General features: G+C 37.9%; 1 protein-coding gene across 1 annotated transcript in view; it reads left to right on the forward strand.

The window, feature by feature from the left end:
- Positions 1-20,132, forward strand: part of SBF2 (SET binding factor 2) — a 505,755-nt gene that overhangs the window by 207,282 nt on the left and 278,341 nt on the right. The window lies entirely within an intron of this gene.

Raw genomic sequence — 20,132 nt, forward strand, 5'->3', positions numbered from 1 at the left:
TGAGACAAGACCTTTTTGTGGATTCTGTCCAGTGTCCCATGAATTATGAAATTTTCCATTCTGGATGGAAGAACAGACACTTTGCCCAGCTGTGCTTAAATGATGGGTGCTCTTTTCTCTAATCTTTTCAGATAGCTCTTTTGCCAGCCTGGGTGGTTTCCTCATATACATGCACTGACCAGTACTGTCCTGAATTCTCAGTGGAACCCTTGCAGATATCCCATGTTCTTTCTCTCTGCAACTCCATCCTCTCTGGGTTCTGTGCTAAGAACTCTAGCTGCCTTGCTCTCCAGAGGTCTCTGCTCTATTTCCTTGTCTAGGGAGTCCTCTAAGCCCCATCTATGTTCCCTCTCCCTGCACCATGGTCTGTAAACTCTCTCAAGGCAGAAAGTGGTGCCAATAGTGAAAGTGAAAGTTGCTCAGTTATGTCCAACTCTCTGTGACCCCATGCACTACACAGTGGAATTCACCACGCCAGAACCCTGGAATGGGTGGTCCTTCCCTTCTCCAGGGGATCTTCCCAACCCAGGGATTCAACCCAGGTCTCCTGCATTACAGGGGGATTCTTTACCAGCTGAGCCACAAGAGAAGCCCAGGAGTACTGGAGTAGGTAGTCTATCCCTTCTCCAGCAGCTCTTCCTGACCCAGGAATCAAACCGGGGTCTCCTGCATTGCAGATGGATTCTTTACTGAATGACCTGCTGTTTCCTGCTTTTCAGGGATCTTTGTCCTTCAGTTGCCCACTATTTCATGTATTTTTTTCCAGCTTTTTAAGGTGTTTCAAGCTGCAGGGTAAATCTTGACCCAAAATATGAGTCATTTTTATTAAAGTTTTATTACCTTGTTGTTAATAGTAGTTTTTTAGTTGATCCTCTTCACTTTTCCAGTGAATGATATAATAGTTATATCATTGAGAAATAGTGATAATTTTATCTTCTAATTTTTGTATTGTTAGTTTCTTTCTCTTGAGTAATTGCTTCTGCTAATGTCCAGTAAACAATATCAGCAATAATGGAACTCATTTTTAAGACTGAGTGTTACATTGAATTATGTCCAATTTTTAAAATTATGGAGTTAATTTTATTACTTTTATTAATGTAATTAATTATGTTAATAGATTTCTGTTGGTATTTTGATTTTTTTGATCCATTGTAAAATACTTAGCCTTTTCTCTTTTTATTTATTTTTTTCTCTTTAGGATCTTTTTATACTTTTTCTCATTTGTTGAACTTTCACAATGATGTGCTAAAATTAATGGCTTTTAAAAAACATTAATTCAGTATGCTAGACATATTGAAGTTTAATTCTGTCCTAAGGTTCTGAGCCTTTCTGGGGAGTGGGCGTGGGAGAGCTGTGTTGTTATTTCTTTTATATATTTTCTTTGTGTGTATTCTTTTTGAATTTCCTGTTACCTAGGAATTAGAACTCCCATGATGATCTAAGTTTCTTACTTATTTCTTTCCTGTTTTCCATTTGTATGTCCCTTTGACTCATTGGAAAAGACTCTGATGCTGGGAGGGATTGGGGGCAGGAGGAGAAGGGGATAACAGAGGATGAGATGGCTGGATGGTATCACTGACTTGATGGACGTGAATCTGAGTGAACTCCGGGAGTTGGTGATGGACAGGGAGGCCTGGTGTGCTGCAATTCATGGGGTCCCAAAGAGTCGGACGCAACTGAGCAACTGAGCTGAACTTTGGGGGCCTACTGGAGCAGTCTTACAGTTGCTTCAGTTTTTTCTCTTGTTCTGTAAATGTTCTGATATACAGACTCTTCGTAATGATTTTGATCTTTTCATTCTCATGTGTTGAAAGTCTTCTGCTTCTCCTTGTATTGTCTTATGGTCACTGAGTTCCTTCTTCTTTGTTCATTTTGGTCTTCCCTTCATATTTGTGGCTTTCATGCATACCTGGGGCCTCTCATTTATTATCATTTCCAAGAATTGATAGTGTAAACCAGTTTTCTGGCTTCCGAAAGTCACTCCCATTTTAAGCCTGTTATCTTCCTTCACATTACTTTGCTGTTTGTGTGTGTGTGTGTGTGTGTGTTTTAATTGCAATTTCAGAGCATTTCGGGAGGTCTTGGAGGTAAACGCATTTGTTTCATCTGTAATGCTTAACTGGAAGTCTTTTAATAACTTTTTTTTTGCACTCTTCATCTTAGAACTATTTTAAGTTTGTAAATCATGTACTGCTGTATTTCTTTCAGAAGCTGGATGTTAGAACATATGCTAATGTTCATTTTTCTTTTTTGGAGTTTACTTCTTGAAATTTTTATATTTAAAGCTTTATGTGTAGGGATCTTCATGAGACTGATGTGCTAGAATATTAAAAATTAAGAGATTAGGTTAGCTCATCCTGTGACTTTGAGAACATATAAGATTATAAATAAGATATTTTTAAAAATTACTTGTTGCTGATCTCAAAGAGAGCTGTTGATTTTTATATGTTCTTATATGTGGCTACATAACTAAGCTCTATTTACTCAAACAATCTTTAGTCAGTTTGCTTGGATTCTGAAGGCGGATAATCATATTATCTTACACATAAACCCATTTAATTTATTTTGGATAATCTTTTATACTATATCAGTATATATTATCAAAAGCTGTCCACTAAAACTAGGCACGTGTTTGTGATACTCATTATTGTATGGGTAACAAAATACTTGAAATTTCCCAACTCTTAAATTGGCTTCTCTCCCAAAGTCTTATAACCACTGTGTTTTCTCTAAACTTTTGAAAAATACCTGTTTAAAATATAGAACACACACCTGACATTGCCATGGCATGACTTGGCAATGGAATTCAGTTTCTGAAGACTTCTGTTACTTTATTTCACAAGTCATTTCTTCTTTGGTCAGAATATAGTTCATAATAACAGTTCTTTGTTATCACTTCTTTTTTGTCCTCTTTAGAAAAGAACTCTATCAGCAAAACAAAATAATTTGGGGGTTGCTTAACTTTTAAAAAGGAATTCAAGGTCAATTAAACATTTTTTGTGCTCATTTTGGTTGTGCTCTACAAAATCAGTTCTTCTCAAAAAACACAATGAGACATGCCAGGGAAGATTTATATAATACCATGCTTAATTCAGTCTACAGCTCATAGGGTTGCAGAGTTGGACACGACTGAAGTGACTTAGCAGGCATGCAAATGCTTATCCCAGAATTAATTATTTAAAAAATTGTGAGCAACTTAAACAACCAACAATAGGGAATTGGTTACATTGTGGTACTTACCTATATGCTGGTGTAACAGTAAATCATTAAAAATAACTTTCTTAAAAATATGTAACTGCATGGGAAAATGCACTTGTTACAGAAGGTGGAGAAAAAAGGGCTCAAAACTGTATGTATATGTCCCCTTTTATGTAAAAAGATACATCCAGATATAAATGGTTGCAAAGCAAAGTTTTATATTAAATTACTCTGTTCATGTTCATTGTTTCTTTTCTAATTTTTAACTTTAAATTTATATTAACATAAAATAATATCCATAAGGTGATTTATAAAGATAATTCAGCAGTGAGATGACACAATTCCTAGAGATACAGAGGCTTAAATTCTAGTGCTGCCTTTGTCACATACTACCTATATCACCTTAATGTTTCTTAGCCTTAGTTTCATCATTTGTAAAATGAACCTTGTGGGATTCTGTTATATATAAAGTGTTGAGTGAGTGGGTTGCCATTTCCTCCTACAGGGGATCTTCCCCACCCAGGGATCGAACTTGTATCTCCTGCTTTGGCAGGCAGATTCTTTACCACTGAGCTCCCTGGGAATCCCCAAGTAAGCAAAGCTGATATTTATAATGCATTAAGTGTGGAGCTTAAAAATGTCTGTCAGTTCTAACCTTGCACTTTTGAAGTATCATGTGATTCCAGGATATGTCTTAAAGAAAACTGAAACTGAACAAAGACATATAGCATCCTGAAAAAGTATCCCCATCTTGACTGTCACTAATACATTGTAAAATTTTAATGAGTCTGGTCTGTGGGAAATGATGAGAGTCAGGTGGAAAGGAACAGTGAAAAACATAAGTTGCTGTATATACACTCATGTATTTATGAAAACAGTATTTGTCAGCTTCTATGGTATGTACTTTGATAGTGTCATTCCAAATAGATGTTTCCTCAGTCCCTCGAAAAAAGAGCAAACTGCAGGCCAGTCAGTTATGACAGTCAGTTGTAAACAGTTTAGGTTTTGCACCTGTGATAGCGTTTTCCCCGCTGCTTGCCAATAAAGACACTGGGGAGAGCAGAATCCTGATTTTTATCTTGTTTGTTTAATGCTTATCATTCTGCTTACTGTCTTTTAGTGACTATTCTTTTTCCAGCTGTCTAAACATTCTCTCACATTCCTGTCAGGAATACGACTTGAGCTCAGGTTCAGGAATTACAGGGTCCCTTCCTCCATTGTGTGTATGTTTGTTTGCCACACTGAGCAGTTTGTGCAATCTTAGTTCCCTGACTAGAGATCAAACCCAAGCCCTTGGAGTGAGAGCACAGAGTCCTAACCACTGGACTGCCAGGGAATTCCCCTTTCATGTTTATTACTTCCTCAGCACACTTTTAGTTAAAGTTTGAAACGATTAAACCAGCTAGCATTATTATATTTCAAATCCAGATCCTATGAGGAATACTTCTCATTAGAGGCAGGATCATCTCCTGATATACCAAGTTCTGTTATTACTTAATCTTATAACACATTTAATGTGAAAGGTAGACATTTATCTGGAGATTAGGACTATTTCTTTTCATCCATTGAAAAAAAGTTGCTGTATATTTGCTTATATGAACTGTTATTTATTTATTGAATATTTATAAATTAATATATTTCCTTTGGGAATACAATATCAAAATTTCTTTTGGAGTATGATTCTAATAATATTAATTGTAGTATAATTATAATTATAGCATAGAATAAAATAATTCTTTTATATAGCTGTACTTGGATGTGTGAAATAAAAGGTCTCATGTATAACCAGTGTAACCAGCTATCTTGACAGCTTCTTTGTGAAAAGTTTAGTAAAAAATATCTGACCAGGCCTATCATGAATTACTATTACTGTCTTAGTTGTGGTCACATTAAGCTTAATTTTGAATAAGTATTTATTGACTCTGAAAAAAATGATCCTTGTAATTTCCCAGTATTCCCACTGTTAATACTTTGAAATCATAATTTAACAGAATTCCTGTTATAATGTAAACTTTGGGAAATGAGTAACTAAGGAGGTCTTACTACCTAAACTCTCATATTCTCCTTCTGGATGTTATGTGTTTCTTGTCTTCTATGAGAGGAATTTTCTTATAGGCTTCTTTTTTTTTTCAGTTTTTAAATTAAAGGTTGAACAATAAAATGTGGTTAAGTGAACTTTACATTTATAGATGTATATCAGGGTCTTGGAAAATACTGAGTGACTGTTATCTCAAGAACCTTCTACAACTTTACACCTTTAAGAGATCATTCAAATTAGTCACAATAATGCTATGGGCATGTTTAATTATTCTGTAATATTTTGTCATATTCTCTGTATGTGTAAAGCACTTGATATAAAAGTAAGCACAACTTGCTTTTTCTAGTTTTAGCAGCAAAATATCTGATTGCTTATTTAAGTAATGTATCTATTTGCTTACAAAAGTTACTTTGTTATTTGTGAACACTTCCTCTATGATAGGTACCTTTGATTCGAGAAATTGGTGAAGTTGGTATAATTGGAACTAACACAAAAAAAGATTTAGTTTATTCCTTACTGAAAACTTATAGTTTCATTTTAATTATGTGAAAATATATAGTTGTCATTCTATGACGTATAAATTTTAGTACCATTTGCCAAGCCTAATGAGCAGCTATGGTAATGAATGACAGACATCTGAGAGGATGTGTTTATTTGCTATTAATTCACAGAACTGGTTGTCTTTGTATTAGAAGACTTGTTGTTGAATGAGTGGACCTGATGATACAAGCTCTCTTTTATATTATTTCATAATCTCAGCTCAGACATGAGGATTTTGAAAAACGCTTCTAGGTTTTGTTAAAACCTGTTTAGAACTCCCCACTTCTACCAAAGATTATACCTTTCTGCTAGCTTAAGCCAAGGCGAGTTACAGATTAACACCCATTCTTACTAGAATAGCAGGTCTCATACTTTTGTGTCTCACACTTTATATATACTCTCAGAAATTATTGAGAATCTGCAAAAAGTTCTGTTTATGTAGTTTTAGCTATTGATTTTTATGTTAGAAATGACAACTAAAAATTTTTAATTACTTTTAAAAGGTCAGTGAACCACTGCATATTAAATAGCATATTTTTTGAAAAAGTAACCATGTTTTCCATAACAAAAACATAACAAAAAGAGTGGTTTTGTATTTTTGGAAGTATTATTGATACTGACTTAATAAAAGACAACTGGATTCTCATTCTTCCTTCTACATTCATGCTTATACAGTATGTTGTTTTGGTTAACCAAGAAGCATATGAAGAAAATCAGGTCTAACAAATATGTAATTGGAAAAAGGAGGTATATTTTTGTAGCCTTTTCAGATACTTGTGTAAACTCTTGTCTGAATACTACATCAGTACTCAACACATAGAAATTTCCTAAAGGCTAATTGTAATGTGAGTTATGTAAACACATCAATGAGCATTTTTTATTCTCTGTGATAAAACTCTATTCTTGGCTTTGCACTTTGAAAGATCTTATATCCATGCATGATTTTGTAGCATCTTGCTTTAGTAATTTGGCAAATAGCAATCAATGAGTTATACAGATCTTTCTAATATTAACATACACAGTATCTAAAATGTTAGTTAATAATACTGTCCTATTAATTAGGAATACAAAGCTGTCAGGCTCATGATTGTGCTTGAAAGTTCATTTTATCACTGATAACAAATAGCCTCAGATCGTTATCTTGAAGTGACAGGCCACTTCATTCATTTTGGAAAAAAATGACTACCAAATACATAGGTCTTTATAAGCCTATTTGTCAGTTATTTTTTCAAGTAAAAAATGGTTTTCTTGTGAGGGAGAGAATGGTTCAGCTTACAACTTAAACGACTACACAAATAGTTTTTCTCTACACAGCTATTGTCCTATATGCTGCAAAAGTGCTTTAGGTGTACTTATTCGTTGAAACAGAATATTTTAATTCAGGGATGATGTTATAATGAAATTAAAATGTTTATTGCTTCAGTAATGAAACTTTTTATAAAACTGCGAGGGTGTTGCTTTGAAGAATACAATGTCTACGAGTTTAGTTTAGTGCTGCTGCATTGATTACCGTTAAGATACCAGGAACTTTGCCCACCATTCCTTTTCTACCATTAAACTAAATGCCAACAAAGTGAAAGAAACAACCAGTTCTTAGTAGTATTATGATAACTGTTTTGACTACTGGGACTCCTGTAATTCTGTGTACGATACTTTGAGGGCTGCTATTCTAGAATGGAAAAGAAAGCAAAAAACCAAAATGGCTGTCTGAGGAGGCCTTACAAATAGCTGTGAAAAGAAGAGAAGCAAAAAAGCAAAGGAGAAAAGGAAAGATGTAAGCATCTGAATGAAGAGTTCCAAAGAATAGCAAGAAGAGATAAGAAAGCCTTCCTCAGCGATCTGTGCAAAGAAATAGAGGAAAACAACAGAATGGGAACGACTAGAGATCTCTTCAAGAAAATTAGAGATACCAAGGGAACATTTCATGCAAAGATGGGCTCGATAAAGGACAGAAATGGTATGGACCTAACAGAAGCAGAAGATATTAAGAAGAGGTGGCAAGAATACACAGAAGAACTGTACCAAAAATATCTTCACAACCAAGATAATCACAATGGTGTGATCACTCACCTAGAGCCAGACATCCTGGAATGTGAAGTCAAGTGGGCCTTAGAAAGCATCACTACGAACAAAGCTAGTGGAGGTGATGGAATTCCAGCTAAGTTATTTCAAATCCTGAAAGATGATGCTGTGAAAGTGTTGCACTCAGTATGCCAGCACATTTGGAAAACTTAGCAGTGGCCACTAGACTGGAAAAGGTCAGTTTTCATTCCAATCCCAAAGAAAGGCAATGCCAAAGAATGCTCAAACTACCACACAATTCTATGCATCTCACACGCTAGTAAAATAATGTTCAAAATTCTCCAAGCCAGGCTTCAGCAATACGTGAACCATGAACTTCCAGACGCTCAAGCTGGTTTTAGAAAAGGCAGAGGAACCAGAGATCAAATTGCCACCATCCGCTGGATCATGGAAAAAGCAAGAGAGTTCCAGAAAAACATCTGCTTTATTGACTATGCCAAAGCCCTTGACTGTGTGGATCACAATAAACTGTGGAAAATTCTGAAAGAGGTGGGAATACCACACCACCTGACCTGCCTCTTGAGAAACCTGTATGCAGGTCAGGAAGCAACAGTTAGAACTGGACATGGAACAACAGACTGGTTCCAAATAGGAAAAGGAGCACGTTGAGGCTGTATATTGTCACCCTGCTTATTTAACTTATATGCAGGGTACATCATGAGAAACGCTGGGCTGGAAGAAGCACAAGCTGGAATCAAGATTGCTGGGAGAAATATCAATAACCTCAGATATGCAGATGACACCACCCTTATGGCAGAAAGTGAAGAGGAGCTAAAAAGCCTCTCGATGAAAGTAAAAGAGGAGAGTGAAAAAGTTGGCTTCAAGCTCAACATTCAGAAAACGAAGATCATGGCATCCGGTCCCATCACTTCATGGGAAATAGATGGGGAAACAGTGGAAACAGTATCAGACTTTATTGTTTTGGGCTCCAAAACCACTGCAGATGGTGATTGCAGCCATGAAATTAAAAGACGCTTACTCCTTGGAAGGAAAGTTATGACCAACCTAGACAGCATATTCAAAAGCAAAGACATTACTTTGCCAACTAAGGTCCGTCTAGTCAAGGCTATGGTTTTTCCAGTAGTCATGTATGGATGTGAGAGTTGGACTGTGAAGAAAGCTGAATGCTGAAGAATTGATGCTTTTGAACTGTGGTGTTGGAGAAGCCTCTTGAGAGTCCCTTGGACTGCAAGGAGATCCAACCAGTCCATTCTAAAGGAGATCAGTCCTGGGTGTTCATTGGAAGGACTGATGCTAAAGCTGAAACTCCAGTACTTAGGCCACCTCATGCGAAGAGTTGACTCATTGGGAAAGACTCTAATGCTGGGAGGGATTAGGGGCAGGAAGAAAAGGGCTGGATGGCATCACCGACTCGATGGATGTGAGTTTGAGTGAATTCCGGGAGTTGGTGATGGAGAGGGAGGCCTGGCATTTTGCAATTTGTGGGGTCGCAGAGAGTCAGACACGACTGAGCGACTGAACTGAATTGAAGTGAACTGATTCTACAATGAAATAGGCTTATGGTGGCCACAGAAAAATCTGAGATTTGAAGTCATGTCACTTTGATAATTGTTAAGGGAGGAATATACACATAAACAAAATGACAAGTTAACTTTTCTGTACTAGATTAGTAAAATATATAACTTCTAGTGTATATATATATATATATATGGAGAGAGAGAGGAATAAAAGGTTATTGTTATTATTATAATTATTTATTATAATAAGAATTTATAAAATGGTTTGGAGCACATGGTGGAACTGCTTGGTTCTTTGATTTGGAGAGGGTTTAGAGAAACTGGGGAGCTTCAGAAGAAGCTTCACAGAGTAAGTGATACTAATGTGGTAAATAAATATTTGTTCACTGAATTACTATTTCAAAACAAAAATATGGTACAGAAAGATATTTCACTTACTAATTCATGTATTTTTAAGGTTTTTCTGCTGTTTCTTTATGTATTCCTTATGATGTCTGCTGAAAGAAATGAGTCTGGTAGAATTTTTCATTTGGTAGAGAAACTGTGACAGTGATTAATGTGTCTCTCTAAATGTAGGAATTCATCCTATTACTTTTTCAGTGTTTCTTTAGAATGAATCAGGGAGTCAATGAAAGAAGCAGCAGGGAAAAACTGATAAAGAAGGGGAAAGAAAGTGTTATAGATATGATAATAGAAACTCAGCAGATCAAGGGGGTTAATAATCATAATAAGTAAAATTTACTTCTCAGAATTATATGGAAGAGTCTATTCTGAGTACTTTCCACTTGTTACCTTTTGTGAGCTTCCCAAGAGTATTTGCTCAGTTCAGTTCAGTCACTCAGTCATTTCTGACTCTTTCTGACCCAATGGACCATGTCACACCAGGCTTCCCTGTCCATCACCAACTCCCGGTGCTTGCTCAAACTTCATTGAGTCAGTGATGCCATCCAACCATCTCATCCTCTGTCGTCCTCTTCTCCTCCTGCCCTCAGTCCTTCCCAGCATCAGGGTCTTTTCTAAAAGTCAGTTCTTCACATCATATGGCCAAAGTATTGGAGCTTTAGCTTCAGCATCAGTCCTTCCAATGAATATTCAGGACTGATCTCCTCTAGGATGGACTGGTTGTATATCCCTGCAGTCCAAGGGACTCTCAACAGTCTTCTCCAACACCACAGTTCAAAAGCATCAATTCTTTGGTGCTCAGCCTTCTTTATGGTCCAACTCTCACATCCATACATGACTACTGGAAAAACCATAGCCTTGACTAGATGGACCTTAGTTGGCAAAGTAATGTCTCTGCTTTTGAATATGCTGTCTAGGTTGGTCATAGCTTTTCTTCCAAGGAGCAGTTGTTTTTCAATTTCATGGCTGCAGTCACCATCTGCAGTGAGTTTGAAGCCCAAGAAAATAAAGTCTGTCACTGGTTTTATTGTTTCCTCTTCTATTTGCCATGAAGTGATGGGACCAGATGCTATGATCTTAGTTTTTTGAATGTTGAATTTTAAGCCAGCTTTTTCACTCTCTTCTTTCCCCTTCATCAAGAGGCTCTTTCCTTTCTCTTCACTTTCCGCCATAAGGGTGGTGTCATCTGCATATGTGAGTTATTGATATTTCTCCTGGCAGTCTTGATTCCAGCTTGTGCTTCATCTAGCCTGACATTTCTCATGGTATACTCTGCATGTAAGTTAAATAAGCAGGGTGACAATATACAGCGTTGATGTACTCCTTTCCCAATATGGAGCCAGTCCATTGTTCCATGTCCAGTTCTAACTGTTGCTTCTTCACCTGCATACAGATTTCTCAGGAGGCAGGTAAGGTGGTCTGGTATTCCCATCCCTTTGAGAATTTTTCACAGTTTGTTGTAACCCACATAATCAAAGGCCTTGGCGCAGTCAGTGAAGCAAATGTTGATGTTTTTCTGGAATTCTCCTGCTTTTTCTGTAATCCAACAGATGTTGGTAATTTGATCTCTGGTTCCTCTGCCTTTTCTAAATCCAGCTTGAACATCAGGACGTTCTCGGTTCACATACTGTTGAAGCCTAGCTTGGAGAATTTTGAGCTTTACTTGACTAGCGTGTGAGATGAGTACAATTGTGGTAGTCTGAACATTCTTTGGTATTGCCTTTCTTTGGGATTGGAATGAAAACTGACCTTTTTCAGTCCTGTGGCCACTGCTGAGTTTTCCAAAATTTTCTGGCATGTGGAGTGCAGCACTTTCACAGCATCATCTTCCAGGATTTGAAATAGCTCAACTGGAATTCCATCACCTCACTAGCTTTGTTCGTAATGATACTTCCCAAGAGCCACTTGAATTCAAATTCCAGAATATCCTGCTCTAGAGGCATGATCACATCATCATTGTTATCTGGGTCATGAAGATATTTTTTGTAATTGTCTTCCGTGTATTCTTGCCACCTCTTCTTAATATCTTCTTCTGTTAGGTCCATACCATTTATGTCCTTTATTGTGCCCATCTTTGCATTGAAATATTCCCTTGGTGTCTCTAATTCTTGAAGAGATATCTAGTCTTTCCCATTCTATTGTTTTTATCTATTTCTTTGCATCGATCATTGAGGAAGGCTTTCTTATCTCTCCTTGTTATTCTTTGGAACTCTGCATTTAATGGGTATATCTTTCCTTTTCTCATTTGCCTTTTGCTTCTCTTCTTTTCTCAGCTCTTCGTAAGGCCTCTTCAGACAACCATTTTGCCTTTTTGCATTTCTTCATCTTGGGGATGGTGTTGATTACCACCTCCTGTACAGTGTTACAAACCTCTGTCCATAGTTCTTTAGGCAGTCTTATCTGTCAGATGTAATCTTTTGAATCTACCTGTCATTTTCACCGTATAATTTGGTTTGATTTAGGTCATACCTGATTGGTCTAGTGGTTTTCCCTGCTTTCTTCAATTCAAGTTGGAATTTTACAATAAGGAGTTCATGATCTGAGCCACCGTCAGTTCCTGGTCTTGTTTTTGCTGACTATATACTGCTTCTCTGTCTTTTGCTGCAAAGAATATAATCAGTCTGATTTTGCTTTTGACTATCTGGTGATGTTCATGTGCAGAGTCGTCTCTTGTGTTGTTGGAAAAGGGTAATTGCTATGACCAGTGCGTTCTCTTGGCAAAATTCTGTTAGCTTTTGCCCTGCTTCATTTTGTACTCCAAGGCCAAACTTACCTGTAATCCAGGTATTCTTGACTTCCTACTTCCTTTTGCATTCCAGTCCCCTATGATGAAATGGACTGTGTGTGTGTGTGTGTGTGTGTGTGTGTGTGTGTGTGTGTGTTAGTTCTAGAATGTCTTGAAGGTCTTCGCAGAACCATTCAACTTCAGCTTTTTTTGGCATTAGTGCTTGGGGCGTAGACTTGGATTACAGTGATGTTAAATGGTTTGCCTTGGAAATGAACAGAGATCATTCTGTCATTTTTGAGATTGCACCCACGTACTACATTCTGGACTCTTGTTGACTATGAGGGCTACTCCATTTCTTCTAAGGGATTCTTGCGTACGGTAGTAGATATAATGGTCATCTGAACTAAATTCGCCCTTTCTGGTCCATTTTAGTTCACAGATTGCTAAAATATTGAAGTTCACTCTTGCCATCTCCTGTTTGACCAATTCCAATTTACTGTGGACTTAACATTCCATTTTCCAGTGCAATATTGTTCTTTACAGCATCAGACTTTACTTCCATCACCAGTCATATCTACAACTGGACGTTGTTTTCCCTTTGGCTCAGCCTCCTCATTCTTTCTGGAGTTATTTCTCTACTCTTCTCCAGTAGCTTATAGGGCACCTACTGACCTAGGGAGTTCATCTTTCAGTGTCATATCTTTAGAGTACTAGTTCAGTTCAGTTCAGTCACTCAGTCGTGTCCAATTCTTTGCAGCCCCATGATTTGCAACACGCCAGGCCTCCCTGTCCATCACCAACTCCTGGAGTTTACCCAAACTCATGTCCATCGAGTTGGTGACGCCATCCAGCCATCTCATCCTCTGTTGTCCCCTTCTCCTCCTGCCCCAAATCCCTCCCAGGATCAGAGTCTTTTCCAATGAGTCAGCTCTTCACATGAGGTGGCCAAAGTATTGGAGTTTCAGCTTTAGCATCAGTCATTCCAATGAACACCCAGGACTGATCTCCTTTGAAATGGACTGGTTGGATCTCCTTGCAGTCCAGGGGACTCTCAAGAGTCTTCTCCAACACCACAGTTCAAAAGCATCAATTCTTTGGCGTTCAGCTTTCTTCACAGTCCAACTGTCACATCCATACACGACCACTGAAAAAACCATAGCCTTGACTAGACGGACCTTTGTTGGCAAGATAATGTCTCTGCTTTTTAATATGCTATCTAGCTGGTCATAACTTTCCTTCCAAGGAGTAAGTGTCTTTTAATTTCATGGATGCAATCACCATCTGCAGTGATTTTGGAGCCCAAAAAAAGCCTGACACTGTTTCCACTGTTTCCCCATCTACTTCCCATGAAGTGATGGGACCAGATGCCATGATCTTCGTTTTCTGAATGTTGAGCTTTAAGCCAACTCTTTCACTCTCCTCTTTCATCAAGAGGCTTTTGAGTTCCTCTTCACTTTCTGCCATAAGGGTGGTGTCATCTGCATATCTGAGGTTATTGATATTTCTCCCAGCAATCTTGATCCCAGCTCGTGCTTCTTCCAGCCCAGCGTTTCTCATGATGTACCCTGCATATAAGTTAAATAAGCAGGGTAAGAATATACAGCCTTGACGTACTCCTTTTCCTATTTGGAACCAGTCTGTTGTTCCATGTCCAGTTCTGATGTATAACTGTATAAAACTGTATAAATCTGTATAAGTAAAGTATAAATCTAGAGTACTAGTGAAAGTGAAGTCGCTCAGCCGTGTCCAACTCTTTGCTAACCCATGGATTGTAGCCTACCAGGCTTCTCCGTCCATGGGATTCTCTAGGCAAGAATGCTGGAGTAGATGGGTACTAATATTTGGCCTTAGATGAGGAAACTACGGTTCTGAAAGGGTGAATGAAATGCTGAAACTGCATTAAAGAAGGTAACCTGGCACAAAGAGCTTCAGTACTGTTGAGCTTGTTTCTATTTCTGTTCCATTTCTCCTATACTGTTAACAAGATAAATTTTTTTTCATATTTTTAGAGGTAGCTTTACTTTTTAGAGTACTTTTAAATTCATAGCATAAGTGAACAAAAACTACAAAGAATTCACATATATTCTCATTTCCCAAACATGCAGCTTTCCACAGTATCAGTATCCCCCTCCACAGTGATATATTTATCACAGTTGATGAATGAACTCACATTGATCACGTCATCAGGAACCAAAGCTGTAATTTAACTTAGATTTCACTCTTGGTGTACATCTAAAGATTTTGATGAATACATAATATTATGTATATACAGTTATAGTCTTACACAGAATAGTTTCCCTGCTCTAAAAATCCTCAAAATTCTGCCTGTTATGTCTTCCCTGCCATAGGTAACTATTAATCTTTTTGCTGTCTGTGGCTGTGTATTTTCCAGAATATTATGTATTTGGAATCTTATCACATGCAGCCATTTCAGACTACTGTTTTTCACTTAGTAATGTGTATTTGTGTTTCTCCATGTTTTCTCATGGCTTAATAGCTCATTTCTTTATTTTATTTTATTTATTTTTGGCTGTGCTGGGTTTTTGTGGCCACCCAAGCTTTTTTCCTAGTTGTGGCGGGATGGGGGCTACTCCCCAGTTGCAGCATGGGGCTTCTCTTGTGGAGCATGGGCCCTAGGCTATGCAGGCTTCAGTAGTTGCAGCACGTGGCTCAGTGGTTGCAGCACCTGGGCTCTAGTGCACACGCTCAGCAGTTGTGGCACACGGGTTTAGTTGCTCCACAGCAAGTGGGATCCTAATGGATCAGGGCTTGAACCCATGTCTCCTGCACTGGCAGGCAGATTCTCTACCACTGAGCCACCAGGGGAAGCCTGATAGCTCGTTTCTTTTTAGTGCAATAAAATATCCCTTCACTCGGATGTGCCTTGACTTACTGAAGGACATCTTGGTTATTTCCATGTTTTGACAGTTTTGAATAAAGCTGCTATAAACATCCATGTGCAGGTTTTGTGTGAATATATATTTTCAACTCCTTTGGGTACGTATTTGGCTTTTATGGTAAGAGTATGTTTAATTTTGTAAGAAACTGCCACACTCTCTTACAATGTGGCAGTACCATTTTACATTCTCACTAGCAATAAGTGAGAGTTTCTGTTGTCCTGTATCTTTGTCAGCATCTGGCATTGTCATTATTTTGTATTTTGGCCATTTTAATAAGTATATGGCAGTGTCTCATTCTTTTAATTTGCAGTCCCTTATGGTCCCATCACTTCATGGGAAATAGATGGGGAAACAGTGGCTGACTTTATTTTTCTAGGCTCCAGAATCACTGCAGATGGTGACTGCAGCCATGAAATTAAAAGACACTTACTCCTTGCAAGGAAAGTTATGACCAACCTAGAAAGCATATTAAAAAGCAGAGACATTACTTTGTCAACAAAGGTCTGTCTAGTCAAGGCTATGGTTTTTCCAGTGGTCATATATGGATGTGAGAGCTGGACTATAAAGAAAGTTGAGTGCCAGTTGATACTTTTGAACTGTGGTGTTGGAGAAGACTCTTGAGTGTCCCTTGGACTGCAAGAAGATCCAGCCAGTCCATCCTAAAGGAGATCAGTCCTGGATGTTCATTGGAAGGACTGATGTTGAAGCTGAAACTCCAATACTTTGGCCACCTGATGCGAAGAGCTGACTCATTTGATGCTGGGAAAGATTGAGGGCAGGAGGAGAAGGGGACGACAGAGGATGAGATGGTTGGATGGCATCACCGACTCAATGGACATGGGTTTGAGTGGACTCCGGTTGTTGGTGATGGACAGGAAGGCCTGACATGCTACAGTTCACAGGGTCGCAAAGAGTCAGACACGACTGAGCAACTGAACTGAACTATGAAGTATGATATTAAACATCTTTCATATGCCTGTTTGCTTTCTGTCATTATTTTGTATTTTGGCCATTTTAATAAGTATATGGCAGTGTCTCATTCTTTTAATTCTTTTAAACATCTTTCATATGCCTGTTTGCTTTCTGTGTATATTTTTTGGAGAGAGATTTATTCAGGAAGAAATTGAAGAAGAACTGAAGAGTTTCTTACTATCCTGTACTGTACTTAGTCGTTCAATCATGTCCGACGCCTTGCGACCCCATGGACTGTAGCCTGGCAGGCTCCTCTGCCCATGGGGATTATCCAGGCAAGACTACTGTAGTGGGTTGCCATGCCCTCCTCCAGGGGATCATCCTAACCCAGAGATCAAACCAGGTCTCCTCCACTGCAGGCAGATTCTTTTCCAGCTGAGCTACCAGGGAAACCGAGAAGAGTCACTTGATAAAGGTGAAACAGGAGAGTGAAAAAGTTGGCTTGAAACTCAGCATTCAAAAAACTAAGGTCATGGCATTTGGTCCCATCAGTTGATGGCAAATAGAAGGGGGAGAAAGTGGAAGCAGTGACAGATTTTATTTTCTTGGACTCCACAATCATTGCAGATGGTGACTGCAGCCATGAAATTGAAAGATGCTTTCTCTTTGGAAGGAAATCTATGAGAAACCTAGGCACTTTGCTGACAAAGGTCTATATAGTCAAAGCTTTGGTTTTTCCACCTGTCACGTACAGTTGTGACAGTTGGATCATAAAGAAAGCTGAGTACTGAAGAATTGATGCTTTTGAACTGTGGTGTTATTGAAGACTCTTGAGAGTCCTTTGTACTGCAAGGAGATCAAACCAGTAAATCTTAAAGGAAATCAACCATGAATATTCATTGGAAGGACCATTGATGAAGCTCTAATATTTTGGGCACTTGCTACAAAGAGCTAACTCTTTGGAAAAGGCCCCAGTGCTAGGAAAGACTGATGGCTATAGGAGAAGAGGGCAACAGCGGATTAGACTGAATCAGTTCAGTTCAGTTCAATTGCTCAGTCGTGTCTGACTCTTTGCGACCCCATGAATCACAGCACGCCAGGCCTCCCTGTCCATCACCGACTCCCAGAGTTCACTCAGACTCACGTCCATCGAGTCCGTGATGCCATCCAGCCATCTCATCCTCGGTCGTCCCCTTCTCCTCCTGCCCTCAATCATTCCCAGCATCAGAGTCTTTTCCAGTGAGTCAACTCTTCGCATGAGGTGGCCAAAGTACTGGAGTTTCAGCTTTAGCATCATTCCTTCCAAAGAAATCCCAGGGCTGATCTCCTTCAGAATGGATTAGATGGCATCATTGACTCAGTAGACATGAATTTGAGCAAACTCCAGGAGATAGTGCAGGACAGAGGAGCCTGGCATACTGCAATCCATGGGGTCGCAAAGAGTTGGACATGGCTTAGCAACTGAGCAACAATAATCTTATTCAGATCTTTTGCTGTCTTTTAAATTGAGTTGTTCACTTTCTTATTATTTAGGTTTAAAATCTCTTTTGTATATTTTAGATGATAATACATTATCAGATATGTGTTTTGCAAATATTTTCTCCTAGTCCTTAGTTTATCTTCTCATTTTCTTGACAGTGTCTTTCGCAGAGCAGAAGTTTTGAATTTTAATGAAATTTGACTTATTGACTCTTTCTTTCCTGGTTTATAATTTTGGGGTTGTATCAAAAAAGTCATTCCCGAAACAAATATTGTCTTTGTTTCTCTTATGTCAGTCATCCTCTAGATATTTTATAGTTTTGTATTTTACATTTAGATGTATGGTCCACTCTGAGTTTATTTTTGTGAAGGGTGCAAGGTCTGGGTCTAGATTTACTTTCTTATATATGAGTATTTTGTTGGTCTAGCACCATTTGTGAAAACACTGTCTTTTCTCCACTCTGTTGTGTTTGCTCTTTTGTCAAACTTTAGTTGATTGTATTCGCGTGGTCTGTTCTGGGCTCAGTGTCCTTCTTAACTGATCGATTTATATCTTCATTCACCAGTACCACACTATCCTGATGACTGTGGCTATATAGTAAGTCTTGAAGTCAGATAGTGTCACTCTTCCAACTTTGTTCTCCTTGGATTTTAAGTTGGCTATTCTGGGTCTTTTTCCTCTCCACATCAACTTTAACATTAGTTTGTCAATATCCATAAATAACTTCCTGGATTTTTGGGGGGACTGCATTGAATCTATAAATCAAGGTGGGAAGAATTGAAACTTGAGTATATTGTGTCTTCCTATTGATGAACATTGAAATCACTCTATTTCTTTGATTTCCTTCATCAATGTTTTATAATTTTTATATAGATATTATACATAGTTTATTAGGTTTATACCTAAGTATTTCATTTTGAGGGTGCTAATATATGAAGATGGTATTGTGTTTTTAATATCAAATGACACTTGATCATTGTTGGTATATATAGGAGATTTGACTTTTGTTTTTTAACCTTGTATCCTGGAACCTTGCTGTAATTGCTTATTACTTTCAGGTTTTCTACAGAGACAGTCATGTCATTTGGGAGTAGAAAGACAGTTATACTTATTCCTTCTTAATCTGTAAACCTTTTATTTCCCTTTTTTTTTTTTTTTTTTGACTCATTGTATGAGCTAGGACTTTCAGTATAATTTAGAAAAGTAGTGGTAAGAAGTGACATCCTTGTTCCTAATCTTAGCTAGAAAGCATCTAGTTTCTTAACATTAAGTATATTGTTAGCTGTAGTTTTTTTGTAAGTATTCTCTAACAAATTAAGGAACCTCCCCTCTATCCTTACTTTGGTGAGAGTTTCTATTGTGAATTGGTATTTGATTTCCTCAAATTCCTTTTTTGCATTTACTGATAACTTGTATAGCTTCTTCATGTGGTTAATTGATTTTCAAATGTTGAACCAGCTCTGCATACCCAAAATGAATCTTATTTTGTCATGGTGTGTAATCGGTTTCATATGTTGGTATTTTCAATTTGCAGATATTTTGTTGAACCTTTTTGCAACTGGGTTCACGAGAGATTTGTGGTGGTGGTTTAGTCGCTAAGTCGTGTCTGACTCTTGCAACCCCATTGACTATAGGCTGCCAGGCTCCTCTCTCCATGGGATTCTCTAAGGCAAGAATAGTGGAGTGGGTTGCCATTTCCTTCTCCAGGGGATCTTCCCAACCCAGGGATTGAACCCAGGTCTCCTGCATTGCATGCAGATTCTTACCAACTGAGCTGCAAGGGAAGCTCAGTGATACGTACTTTTATTGTAATTTTTTTTTTTTCTGGTTTTAGTATTAGGGTAATGCTGGCTTTATGGAATGAGTCAGGAAGTATTTCTTGTGCTTCAGTCTTACGGAAGAGATTATAGAGGATGTTTTAGTTTTGTCCTTCAATATTTGGTAAAATTCACCAATGAACCCTTTGGGACCTGATACTTTGTATTTTGAAAGATTATTAATTGTTGATTCAAATTCTTTAATAGATCTAGGTCTAGTCACATTGTCTATTTCTTGGTGAATTTTATCAGATTATGTCTTTCAAGAAACTGATTTTATCTAGAGTATCAAATTTGTGGACATAGACTTATGCATAGTATTCCTTTATTATCTTTTTAATGTCTATAGTAATATTTCATCTTTCATTTTTGATGTTAATAATCTGTATCTTTTATTTTTAGTTTGTCTGGCTAGAGGCTTGTTGACTTTAATGTTCTTTTTGAAGAACTAGCTTTAGATTTTGTTGCTTTTCTCTGTTGATTTCCTATTATAGATTTCATTGACTTCTGATCTAATTTTATTATTTCTTTTCTTCTGCTTACTTTGGATTTAATTT

This window comes from Budorcas taxicolor, chromosome 15 (assembly GCF_023091745.1).
Source record: "Budorcas taxicolor isolate Tak-1 chromosome 15, Takin1.1, whole genome shotgun sequence".
NCBI classification, from domain to species: Eukaryota; Metazoa; Chordata; class Mammalia; order Artiodactyla; family Bovidae; genus Budorcas; species Budorcas taxicolor.